Source organism: Podarcis melisellensis (genome assembly GCF_964234715.1).
Source record: "Podarcis melisellensis genome assembly, chromosome: 2".
Classification (NCBI taxonomy): Eukaryota; Metazoa; Chordata; class Lepidosauria; order Squamata; family Lacertidae; genus Podarcis; species Podarcis melisellensis.
The window spans coordinates 71,507,807-71,521,500 of record NC_138529.1 but is presented as its reverse complement, the minus strand read 5'-3'; the positions used below and the strand labels follow the sequence as shown (position 1 = coordinate 71,521,500).

The following is a 13,694-nucleotide window of genomic DNA, read 5'->3' as shown; positions in this document are numbered from 1 at the left end:
TATATAACCATACATACAGCATATAAATGATATTTCTAAAATGTCTTCATTGTGAACGGAACAATGCAAGGTACTGCCTAAACATCAAGCCCATGTGACCAACAATTAGAAAATGGATGCTGAAGACCAGATGCATTTCAACCCACCCATGGTCTTCCTGGGAGGTCAGTGAATCATGAAATTGTCACCAGAAGTAAACAGTATGGCCAATTAATATAGATAGGGTAAGCTAACCAAATCATATCCATAGCATTACTGTGCACAAATGGTAAGCCTGGATATGTATAGGTTAATACAGAAAGTGGTATTTTTCTAAGGTATTCTCCAGGTTTCTTCCCAAAAATCAACCATCCCGCTGGAGATGCCGTAAGTTTTGAATACGGGTGGTGACCATTTTGCATGCATCAAATTGACACACGACCACCAACATGCAGGTCATTTTGGATCCAGAAGAGGGTGAAACAGGGGAAGAATGGGATGGGACAGGCTTATGTGCACTCCACTGACATGCATGAATGCCCAGAACGCAACCCTTGTACAGAGAGTTGTCTGTACTTGAAATGTCCTAATTAAAACACGCCACACTGAGTTTCTTAGGGGATGTGAAGAACAAGAGTTGCACATTTGCTTATAAGCCTTTAATCAATAAAATCAGGTTATAATACTGAACTTTTTTTCCATTGGTGACAAGTCAGTTATGCTTCTCAGATATTCAACACAAAATGTTTTTAATAGTAATAGGCATGTAGCTTCAGGAGCATCTGTCAAATTCTGAAGCATAGCTGTCTTTCAAGCTACTCCAAATCTTTTCCTTGCTCATCCCACTCCTTTCACACTCAGTAAGCCACTGAGCACCTTAGCAACAAGAAGAAGATAATACAGCATTGAGACTGGAGGAAATTTCCACACCATATCAATCCATCATAATTGCAGCAGTTTCTAAATGAATTGACCTTCTCATCAATCCTTTTCTATCTATCTGTCTTTTCTCAGGCTGCTTTTGGAAATCCTGTGGGATGACATTTTGTCACTTTCCAAATTTAGCAAGCCTCCACTGAAACCCAACCCAGTTAATCCTTCAGCAAGCTTACCTGGTACAATAAATTTCAGAAGTACAGGCAGCTAACAGTTTTGTCCCTTTGTGCTTCACTAATTATTTGTGTACTGTAAATAATTGGAGGGCTCTGACAGAATGTAAGGCGCCTGTCTGAAGTGATTAACCAATACGCAGATAAATCCAACTTCAGAAGCGGCTGCCTTTCCAGAATCTGAAGCTCTTACAGCTGTTTATATTACTATGAAAAACTAAAAGGGGATTATTTTAATTGTGTGTACATGTGACAATGTTTTATGCGTCCGAAACAAATGATATAAAAAAGAGCGAACAGTTTCTCACAAGTTTAGAACTAGGATTGTTGAGTTAAGAGGGGGGAAAACATAGCAGGAACTGTATGCAAGTAGCTTCTTCTAAAAGCTCAGATCAATTGCACAAAGTGCTCCAATATCAAGATTTTCAATTAACAAGAGCAATTAGTACTATGTTGTGCCTGTCTTCAGAACAGATACTGGAACAGAAATGTACCAATACAGTCATACCTCGGGTTGAAGTAGCTTCAAGTTAAGTATTTTCGGGTTGCGCTCCATGGCGACCCGGAAGTAACGGAGCGTGTTACTTCTGGGTTTCGCCCCTCGCGCATGCGCAGATGCTCAAAATGATGTCACGTGCATGTGCGGAAGCGGCAAAACGCGACCTGCGCACTTGCGTGTTACGTTTACTTCAGGAACGGATCCCATTCATATCCAGAGGTACCACTGTGCTGGTAAGTCTTACATGGGAGAATCTTTGCTAAAAGGGACAAAGAATCACACAATTGTAGAGTTGAAAGGGACTTGTTACCTCTTACAGATAATCTATTAGATCAAGGGTCCAGTACCATGCACATGGTCACTGATGCCTAGACAACACTGCTGGAAACCTGAATACAAGTCTTGTTGCTACGATGTGGTGACCTTGAGAGAGCCTAAATCTCCAAATCTGTAAGAAGAGAGCAACAGTAATTTTTCTCCCAAGGCTGAGTCAACATATTCATGTTTGTACAGCTCTTGGAAATTAAAGCAAATACATTAAGTACTGCAGTACTCTATCTTACAACTGGAAAAGGCTTTCAACCAAAATATGAAATTATCTATCATCATGAATTTCTAGATTTAAATTGTATTTGAAAGGCATTATCCCAGTCTTTCTGAAGAGCTCAAGAAGAAAAGGTGATTCCCTAAATCTGGGTCATACTAATTTCAACCCAAACCTGTTTTTAATGAAATTAAACTCTGAAGCCATTGCTCTATTTTCTACCAGCAAACAGCTGTCTTCCCTCTTGTTTCTGATAGCTTTTTACATACTGTTAATGCTGTGATATACTTCTGTGCTGCTTCTTTTAAAAATGGTCAGTCTTTGTAATTTTCTTCCATGTGTCATCTTTACTAAATTTCTACCTGTTTTCTATACACATTGGGTTTAGATGCAATCTACTTTGCATTTTGTGAAATTTCCATTACTGAGACTTGTGCACAACACAAAACTATTAAAACCAAAAACCTTTAACACCGAAAACTTAAACAAGGGAAGCTGATGTTGGATTTGCAGGATTTCAGTCCATCCACATTTTTTACATGGGGCAAAGCTGAAGCAGGAGCAGAACCCACATTGAAGTCTAGGAAGGTTGAGCCTACAGTGATAGAGGACTGCAGCAAAAATGGCACAGGTGCAATAGACATGGAATGGCAAGACAAATTTACCCTGGAATTCAAAATGTTATGTGGGAAACAGCTAGCAAGCAAGCATCCAATAGCCTCCTCTTTTAGCTTTCCTGAAAAATCCCGGTGGGCTATTTCTTCTAGCAATTCTCTCCTCTAGAAATAAGGGGTTTTTTTTGGAAAGATATGCAAATTTTAAATGCCCAATTTCCCCTAATACTTCTTCCTGTACTTATAGAACAATTTCTAATTGTAATGCCTTTGGCATGTGTGCATGTGTTTGTGTGTCATAGATAGATACCGTATTTTTCGCCCCATAGGACGCACCGCCCCATAGGACGCACCTAGTTTTTTTGGGGGGGGGAGGAAATAAAGGGGAAAAATTATTTTCCCCCCCACAGCCCTGAGAAGAGCCTGCTATCCGCAAGCCTAGGGAGCCCGCCAGGAAGTCGCGCCGGTCTCCCCAGGCTTGGGGAGAGCTGCGCGAAGCCTGGGCGCGCTCTTCAGCACACCCCAGGCTTCAGAATGCAGGCAGCTCTGCGCAACCCTCGGGAGACCGGCGCGACTTCACGCCGGGCTCCCTAGCGTTGCACAGAGCTGCGTGAAGCCTGGGACTGCAGGCAGCTCTGTGCAGGCCTCGGGAGCCCGGCGCAAAGTCGCACCGGTCTCCCGAGGGTTGTACAGAACTTCCTGAAGCCTGGAGAGCGAGAAGGGTTGATGCGCACGACCCCTCTCACTCTCCAGGTTTCAGCGAAAGCCTGCATTCGCCCCATAGGACACACACACATAGGACACACCCCTTCATTTTGGGAGGGGAAAAAGTGCGTCCTATAGGGCGAAAAATATGGTATTCATGGAATTCCTTATGCTTTTATAGCAATGTATCCCCATCCTAATAATTTACATTCTCTCTTCTATTTCCTAAACATTGCATCGTCACATGACTACTATATAAATTTAGAACATGACAGAAGGATGTTCCATGAATATAATAGACTCCATGTTTTTTCCTTCCTTAAGCAAGTTAATTTAAGTGTAGCACATATATGCCTTAGACTACAGTCTTATTAGGGATGGGCAAATCTGTCAGTTTCAGTTTCTCATTTTTCTAATCCTCACTTCAGTTTGCCCAGTTTCTGAATCAATTTGATATGGGGGGGGGGGGGAAGTGCCGCAAAAATCATATTCATTCTTGCACACATTTCTCCTAATGTACACATTACTGCAAGCAGTTTTTCCTAAGATAACGCATTTGTGTATGCTTTTTTTCAAATACGTGATTTTTGTGTGAACTCCTAATACATGGTTTCTTCATATGTATTTTTTTCCTGTTTGGCCAGGAATGTGCACATTTCAAAAGACAGTTTGCATTCTGGCTTCCCTAATGCAAATTAATGCAAATTAAAAGCTTCATATTAAAATGCAAACCAAATTTCTGCCACGTGCATAAATTCTATACACAGAGACCTGTGAGTAAGTACAACTGATCTCAATGGAACTTATGTCTCAGTATATATTTATATAGGGCTACACTATTAGACAGTTGTGATCTCTTGTGACAGATGCACAATCACAGCCAGTCTTCATGGTTATGAAAAGTAGGAACTCCGATATGGAAAGAGAAATAAAAATTCATTCCTGCATTATTACTGCACGCTTTGGCAAAAGCACAACATAACTCTTAATAGTTTCAAAATATCAAACCTGCAGAATTTAATATGCTTCCAGAGGTGCATATTTATTACCTCTCATAAAATAATCCTTGCTGTGTAAAAATTCATTGTATTTTCTCAACTTCCTGCAGGAGTGAACACTACAGGTTTCTTATAAATTAGGTTTGTAGCTTGACATGTATTTTAAGACTGAAATCTTTAAAAAGTCTCTTTAAGGGATTTGTCTGCACAGCAGTTTGTCCTGTATAACTGGGAGAGGTTAGGAAAAGATCACTTTGTTTTTCCCTGCTGTGATACCCCTGTGACTTAATCAGAAATGAAGACAAAGTTCCTCATATGAATGACAATGAGGCCCTGCAATGAGGGACAGAAATTACCGTATTTTTTGCTCTATAAGACGCACCAGACCACAAGACAAACCTAGTTTTTGGAGGAGGAAAACAAGAAAAAAAATATTCTGAATCTCAGAAGCCAGAACAGCAAGAGGGATCGCTGCAGTGAAAGCAGCAATCCCTCTTGCTCTTCTGGCTTCTGGGATAGCTGTGCAGCCTGCATTCACTCCATAAGACGCACACACAATTCCCCTTACTTTTTAGGAAGGAAAAAGTGAGTATTATAGAGCAAAAAATACGGTACCATACAGTATATGTGATGAAAGCCATTTTGTCTCTTTAATAATATTTTAAATTATATTTGTTATATATTAAAATATTTTATGCTAAAAATTGTATCTGAACTGTTACTAACACATTAATTTCTTTAATTAACAAATCCTCCTCAAGTTTTATTTCACAGGTTTATAACATTGGGTATGAAATTTGAACTTCCTTTCTTTTCAACAATACTCTTCATTCCTAATACTCTTTATTCCAAATGTTTCCCCATTTTAGTAAGTTTCTTGAAACCTTATATTAACTTTACAAAAAATAATAATCCAATTTTCAAAAATATTGCTCAAAGTGGTTCATTGGGCCTTCTTCCTGACAATATGCATGGAACTGTAATGTAATGCACTATAGTTTCATTAGCGATCTTCAGAATACACCCACAAAAAGCACCAGTATAGATGGGCCCTTCTTCTGCCCCATTTTCTGCCAGATGTATGTGCTCAACAGGACAATCTTAACAATGTTTCCTCAAAAGTAAGTCCTATTGAATTCAATGGGGTTACTCTCAGGTAAGTAGGGTTACAATTACAGCCTATGCCCCTCCATATGTTGTTAGACTCCAACTCCCATGAGCCCTGCCCCCATGGCCAATGGTAGGGGGTGATGAGATTTGCAGTACAAGAACATCAGGAGGACGTCAGTTCAGCTATATCTTCCCTTGCTCCCACAATAAACCATTTGCTAACGAACTCTGAACAGGACTGGATTGTTCAACAATACAGCTGCAATCAGAAACATAGCTTCTTGAAAAGTGTCCCAGAAAAATACTTGTAATTTACTGCAGTTTAACCATTGTTAGGATTGTGCTTTGACTGAAGTCCTATACAATACATGTGAGAGTAAGCGCCCAATAAACCCACAGAATTGCAGAGTTGGAAGGTACCCCCAAAGGCCATCTAGTCCAACCCTTGAAACAAGAATCTCAACTAGTGTATCCATGGCAGAAGGCCATCCAGCCTCTGCTGAAAAACTTCCAAGGAAGTCCATTGTTCAAATATCTGTTCTAGGACATTTCCTGGTATTCATGACAAGCTCACCATGAGTAGTTAGTTGCCCATGGGATTTAAATATTCACAGGACTGGGCTGAAATTTTAAAGTATAAATTTATAATTCCCCCAACAATTCCTAAATATCACTGGTATATCTATATTTAATATCCCAATTACAAATACAACAACTTTCCTAAAAAGGCTATCTGCTTTGATTTTGGGGAGTTTTCAAATATTACTTCAAGCTCTTTAACACAATTTATATTTTCTCTGAGCCCTTCCTCCTGATGAATACCTTCATAGTATTCTCTTTTGGACTGTAATTAATTGCTGTAGACTTAAATTGAACATGCTTTAATCCTTCCCCATGGTTTACTGCCATCATTTATCTTCTGCACATATCTTCAGCGTTCCAAATACCGTCAACTTTATTTATCCCTCTATGCAAATTAAGAAATGTGGACATGTGAGCTCGTGAGTCCTTCCACCCCTCTCTCCTTTTTAAAAACCAACAAAGGATTTAGAAAATGTTGATCAGTTATAATCCATATAAGCTCAGGCTGCAATTCCTGGGGATGCTTTTCCTCTTATCCTGCATCTGCGTTCCTTGTGCCTGCCCACTGCCTTCAACTGCTGCTGCTTATTGTTCAGAATTCCCAAGGTGCAGCTGAACTTTCTTCTGTTGGAAGGGACACAGGTGATTGGGAGAAACAGCTTCCCAACCCCCCGCAAATCAAGAGGGGTTGCTCAATGTTCTTCTGATTGTCCCACCAACACAAGCATTTCAGCTTGTCAGGCAGAACAATCCCCCTTCTCTTTCCCTAGTGTGCTGTTCCGAGGTCTCTCCTGGTCCCTCCAGAGCCAACTTGGTGGGTGGCAGGGCTAGCGCAAATCCTTCTGCTGACAGGTGAATTCTGCCCAAGGTTTTCCTGCATATTCCTCCTTTGTCTCTGCACCCATTTCCCAACTCAACACATTGCCCTCCTCCCCATACAGCATACTTACTGGTAGTTAACTATCAGGAGGAAGTGCACATTTGACATCATACCCATTTTGGCCCTCGGTGCTAAAGCACATGCTTTGCAGGCAGAAGGACCCAGGTTCAATCCCTGGTAGCATCTCCAGCTAAAAGGAACAGGTAGCAGGTGATGGGAAGGACCTCTGCCTGAGACTACGAAGAAGAGTTTGGATTTGATATCCCGCTTTATCACTATCCTAAGGAATCTCAAAGTGGCTAACATTCTCCTTTCCCTTCCTCCCCCACAACAAACACTCTGTGAGGTGAGTAGGGCTGAGAGACTTCAGAGAAGTGTGACTAGCCCAAGGTCACCCAGCAGCTGCCTGTGGAGGAGCGGAGACGCGAACCCGGTTCCCCAGATTACGAGTCTACCTCTCTTAACCACTACACCACACTGGCCAAGCATAGCAGACGATAGTGGGCTAGATGGACAGGTAGTCTGGCCTGGTACAAAACGGCCTTCTATGTTCCTAAACCAGAAACTCATTCAGCTGATGTTGTGAACAAGTTCATCTAAGTAATAAGGCTTAAGACTGCCAGGGTCCTTGGCAGTCCCCCCTTGGCACTGACAGGTGGTGGTGGCAGCAACAGGAACTTGCCCAAGTGGCAGTGCTAGAAGTAGAGGAACAAGCAAAGTCGCCCCAAGGCAGCAGCTCTCATCCAGCTCTCCTTATCTTGAGGCAGGTGGCACCAGCCCAACAGCAGTTCTTAAAAGGGTGGCAATCTTTTAAGGTGCCACAAAATGCCCTGTTGTTTGGATTCTTGCCCGGTGAATTCATGGGTCAGGTAAACTTTGAACCAGGGACTCTCAGATTCACAGATCATTTTCCTGGTCACTACTCTAGTGTAAAGCAGCAAGGGGGGGCATAACCATAGCTGTTAACTTTCCCCTTTTCTTGCAAGGAATCCTTCGTAATAAGGGAATTTCCCTTTAAAAAGGGGGAAAGTTGACAGCTATGCCAATGACATTTGGGGTTATAGTCTACACACTACAAAGATTGCCAAGACAAACCCACTGGCTGCAGGTCAAGGCATTTGAGCGTCCTCTGCTTTACACACAAACTCCCCATTTGGTCAGAAAGCAGGCCTGGCGAAGAGAATAGGGAGCTTCACCAGATCAACCACCTCCCCAAGTGTCAAAGTGTGACTGTAACTAGATCTAAAAGGGAAAGGGGAGGAGGAGCATTATAAAAAGGCTTTTGCTCATCAGACACAATAGGGCCCTTGTACTCTAATGTGGCTGCAATAGGGGTTTCTGCTGTAGAGACACAGCTGAGCCAGAGAAACCCATCCCCCCTTCTCCCTACCTTCAAGCAATGACATCTTTAGTGTTAACAGCTCTGTTGCTGTGGCAACCAGACTGCTTTTGACAAAGCCACATTGACTGAAAGCAACATGTGGGAAACTGGAATCGCTAAAGCCCTGTGAGAAATGGATTCTAAAAGAAAAATTAGAATTGAAATTTTGGGGTGGTTAAAACACAAACACACAACAGCTCAGTCGGTAGAGCGTGAGGCTCTTAATCTCAGGGCCACAGGTTCGAGCCCCAACATTGGGCAAAAGACTTCTGCACTGCAGGGGGTTAGACTAGATGGCCCTTGTGGTCCCTTCCAACTCTATGATTCTTTGCAGAATGCATGAGAGGGGACCATCTGAGCATCATGTAGAAGATAGAATTAATCCTAGTAATATTTTGAACAAGTTCAGAACAGGCCCCACAGTGCCAGCACTAAGATGATCTCTTGCATCTTCTGGGTCTGTGTAGGTAGCATAGCACAAGTGTCTATCACTAGCTGCTTACTCCAAAACATCTTCTTGGGTCAGCTATGCCTGGGGGGGGGGATCATCACCTGGGAACTGGTGAGCTGGGATCATAATTCCTCTTGCCAGTAATAGCCAACCCACTGTTTTCCAGAGTTTAATGTGTCATTTGTTTCATTCATGCCGTTCATAATTTCACCATAACATGGGCTAAGACTCATTGGGATGATACAAGAACATTATCTGGTCAGCTGGATTTTAATTCCAAAAGATTACTGGATGACCAATATTTAATATTCTTATTCCAAATATAAGAAATTACCTACAAGAATATGGTTAGCCACAGAGTGATTTGTTTTGAGCCACTTTCCTTTTCATATTATTTTGGTAAAGAGCAATGAATTCAGCAGTGCACAGCATCATAGCTGCAAAGAAAAGGCTTGACTCACATTTCACCAGCGAGCAAAAAACAAACAAACCAGGAGCTTTTTTAGCTCCTCCAAGAGTAGTGTCCGTTCTTTTTTCGTATTTTAAACAGTACACACTAATGATCATCTTTATCCCTGGATAAATGTAAACCAAAGATTAAAAATGACTCAAATGTCAAGCCCAGCATTCTCTGTCATGAATATCTTGAAATATGGACTCAGAAGAAATCATATTTCTCAGGGGAAGCTTGAAACTATCAGGCAGAGTTTAAAGGGGATGACTATGAACTTGCTCCAGCTATCCTGGATTTGAATAAGCTCTCTGGAAGTTAGGAACCCCACCCCCTTCTATTTCTGAACTATAGATATATTCTGTGGATTAGTCAGACAATGAACAAGAGAGGCCCTCTTTAATTAGATATTCTTGCCTTGCTTCCATTCCAAGGTAACTAATTGTGTAAATTATAGCAGAGGTTTCATCTTGAATATGTAAGGTAGAAATTCATTGCAAGCAAACATCTTGGAATTGACTGAGGTAGCAAGCATGTGCTATTTAAAATGCTCAAGTATTGCATATCCATTTAAACAAGGGCTGTTAATTCTGTATAATCAACAACTGCAGATTGGAAACGTATCAGGTACGCCATGTTTATGGAAAGGGATTCAGAGGAGATATGGCTAGCTCGCATAATACTATTCATTGTTGCTTTAAATGTAACACTTTCAAATTGGTTTGTGGGCATTCTGCCACAGCAGTTTTTAAAAACAAATATTACATATATATTTGCCACTTCTTGTTATCTCTCCCTAAGAATAATTTGTTTAACATCCCTGCATGAGCTGCCACATTGTAAAGAGTCATATTATAGGAAGTGCAGAGCTAATTTGCATGCTGAACTACACTTCTTTCCCTCTGCATTTACAATGTATTAAAATGCAAGAGAGTTATAGCTTAATCTCATTGAGAAAGCTTTGAATCATCTTAAACACTTAGGGTGTCTTGTATAAAATACCACCAGCCAGATAATTTGTGTGCTTCCATAGAGAAAGGCAGCACCCCAGGTTTCTACTGATTACAAAAAGGAAGGAGTTCTCATTATTTTCCAACTCATTAAAGAGGCCATCTACTCTATTCCATCTTCATTGGATGGAACACAGCTTGCAGTGGATCTAGAACCAGGAAATGTAGCCAGTAAGGGCTGGTTGAAACATCCCATCCCAACACATTACTGCCAATGTTCCATGCATACTGCTTAAAATGATATTATCCGATATCTTATGTGTGAGGAGTGTCTGACCACAGGCATTTTACATCCCTGGCGGTTGTTACTTTGGTGTTCAGACAACGCACATATACAGGCTCTTTCAATGGTGGAGAGCATTCTACCACACTGAGATAGTTCAGTTAGTAGACTCATAATCTCAGAGTTGTGAGCTGCGCAAAAGATTCCTGCATTGCAGGGGATTGGACTAGATGGACCTCATGGTTCCTTCCAACTCTACAATTCTATGATTCATAACACTATAACCTGTGGCCATCCAATGATGCTGAATGGTGCAAAATTCAGGGAAGACAAAAGGAAGTAGCTTTTCAAACAGCACCTAATTGCTATGGAATTTGCTCCAGAAACTGACAACCACCAGTGTGAATGCCTTTTTATTTTTAAGGGGATTAGACAAATTCATGGAATATAAAGCCATCAATGGCTACTGGGCATGCTGCCACAGGCTTTCCACATGCATCTGGTTGGCCACTATGAAAACAGGATGCTGGATTAGATGTTCTTATGGTAGAGCTCTAACTGTGGTCACCCTCCTCATAGAAGTTTGGCTGGTGTCAGCATAAAATTTGCTTATTTTCCCAGGCATTGGCAGTTTACGGAAGTATCCACAGAATTGTTGGTTCTCCAACCTTATTTGCGTATTTGTTTTAATTTCACTTCCCATGTATTGCTATGATTTAATGCATAGAACATGGTGTTTTAATACATTTGTAAACCACCCCAGGGCCAAGAAAGACGATGGACGGAATAAAATGCTCCTTTAAAAATGCCCCATTTGGCTTCTTTTCCACTGTTAAGTATAATCATAAATACTTACAGCAAAACAAACATCATCTAGGCAGACAAGGAATCTTCTGTTGCTTATTGCAACAGATATGCCAACATGAACTCCATTTTCAGAGTGAAGATTCTTATGTAGCTAAAAGGGCACCATCTACAAACAAGAGGGAGGAATGAGCAGGTTCGGGGTATCCCCAAGGTTTGCAGAAGAACAGAAAGTCTTTATGGAAAACACACTAAAGGGGTGGGTTGAGGGAGAAGCAAAATGATCATGTTCTGTGGACATGAAATGCTGGAAATGGAATGGAAAACTCTGAACAAGGACCTTCCACATTGCAACACTTAGTTGCAAGTTCCACTTGTAACTTGCCCAAAAGTTGGTTGCCAACACCCAGTTATCAGTGATGATAATTTCAGGATTCCAGCTTGTGCATGTTACAGAGGAAGTATGATTCACTCAGGTTTCCTTTGCTGTTACTTGTCTATAATGTGTGGTGCTGCCTAAAGTCACCTTCTAAAAGTCATAAGTGGCCTGCTAGTTTGATAAGGGAAGTGGCAAAAGGGTTGAGGGTGTTCACTGGTGACTGGTTGCCACTGGGACTCATAGGCAAGCTGGTGGAACTATGGTCAATGATAGGCAGAGCCAACCAATCCTAGTTTTCTCCCCATCCTCTCTCCTGCTGTGTTCTAGAAAGGCAACACTAAGAAGGAGGAAGCTAACAATTACTACCTCCCTTGGGTTTCTTGTAAGTAAGAAGGCAGGTAAGTGAGGCTGGACTGCCAGAAGACAAAAGTTAGTGGGGCAGTGACCAAATGGGCCAACCTCCATAGGCCTGGTCTTTAACCTTCCCCACATACCATACCAAGAAAAACCACAAACATAATAAGGTGGAGGCGAGAATTAAAACACACCAGCTCTTGCAATTCTTCCCTGAATGAATTACCTTAGGTCAAACACATGAATGAATAATACACACCCAACACACACATAGTGTGGTGCGATAGTTCAACATCCTATGACTGATCTTCAAATGTGCTGAAGCTGTAGAAAGGTACCTTGATCTTCCTAAGGCTCCAGCTAAGCTGTAAATCTGGGTAAACTTGTTTCAGTTTGTTGGCAGAATGGAAGATAACATAATAAAGGGAGCAGCCGCATGGCCTGTTTGACAAAGACATGTTATGGTTTATACAGACTCTCCACCTCCCCCAATTCCTGCATTTCCACTTTGATGAATTAGAATCAACTTGCTTGAACTCTATTAAGCAATTCTTCTTTTCTTTTCTTTTTTACAAGGCAGCCAACGTTATAACTTTAAACATTTAACAATGCAAAACAGTTAATCAGTTAAACTGGGCTTATATCGAATGCTAGTCCTACTCACAGTCAACCCACTGAAATTAATGACCATGACCAACTTAGGTCCATTATTTTCAGTGTGTTTACTCTGAGTAGGACTAGCACCAGGCACAATCCTTCGACTCCGACTAACTATCTGGTTACTAATAGGATCAGATAGCTCCATTGGTTAGAGCACGGTTCTGATACCACCAAGGTTGCAGGTTCGATCTGCATATGGGACAGCTGCATATTCCTGTATTGCAGTGGGTTGCTCTAGATCAGCCTTTCTCAACCTGTGGGTCCCCAGATGTTGTTGAACTACAACTCCCATCACCCCTAGCTAGCAAGGCCAGAGCTCAGGGATGATGGGAGTTGTAGTCCAACAACATCTGGGGACCCACAGATTGAGAACCGCTGCTCTAGATGATCCTCAGGGTTCCTTACAATTCTATGATTCTAAGGTAATTTAACCCTCACACCACCATCTGCAAGCACCTACAGCATCAACAGAATGTAGCATAATTAATAACATATCAAAGCCACAGGTTTAGGTGCTGCACCAAAATCATAATGAACTGACATAAGAAATAAACTTTAACAGAAATGTATGTTGTCAGCCTTTGTAAGATACATTTTAAAAATACACCTAGGTAACTCCCCTGGAAGCCTTGTAAAGACTGGGATTTACTACATTAATCTCTCTACGGGAATTATCACCTAGCTGTAAGATACATATTTAGCATAATTAGAAATGAGGAGTGTTTTGCAAATCATACACTATAAGAAACATGCATTTCTTACACATATATTATTTCCTTGCAGCCAAACTCTAATGTGCATTTGTAGCCTTTAGTAGATTGTCTGGGATCTTGGACAGGGCATAGAAGAGTTCAGTCAATCAGGGTTAGTCACACTACACTTCCTCCGCCATTTAAACTGGATTTCACCATGTTCATACCCATATGAAAGCTGTGGGAAGTTTTGTACTGTTAAGCATTTG

The 13,694-nt window shown here is 41.3% G+C and overlaps 1 protein-coding gene across 1 annotated transcript in view; it reads right to left on the bottom strand.

The window, feature by feature from the left end:
• MAPKAPK3 (MAPK activated protein kinase 3) overlaps nucleotides 1-13,694 on the bottom strand; it is a 72,807-nt gene that overhangs the window by 47,032 nt on the left and 12,081 nt on the right. The window lies entirely within an intron of this gene.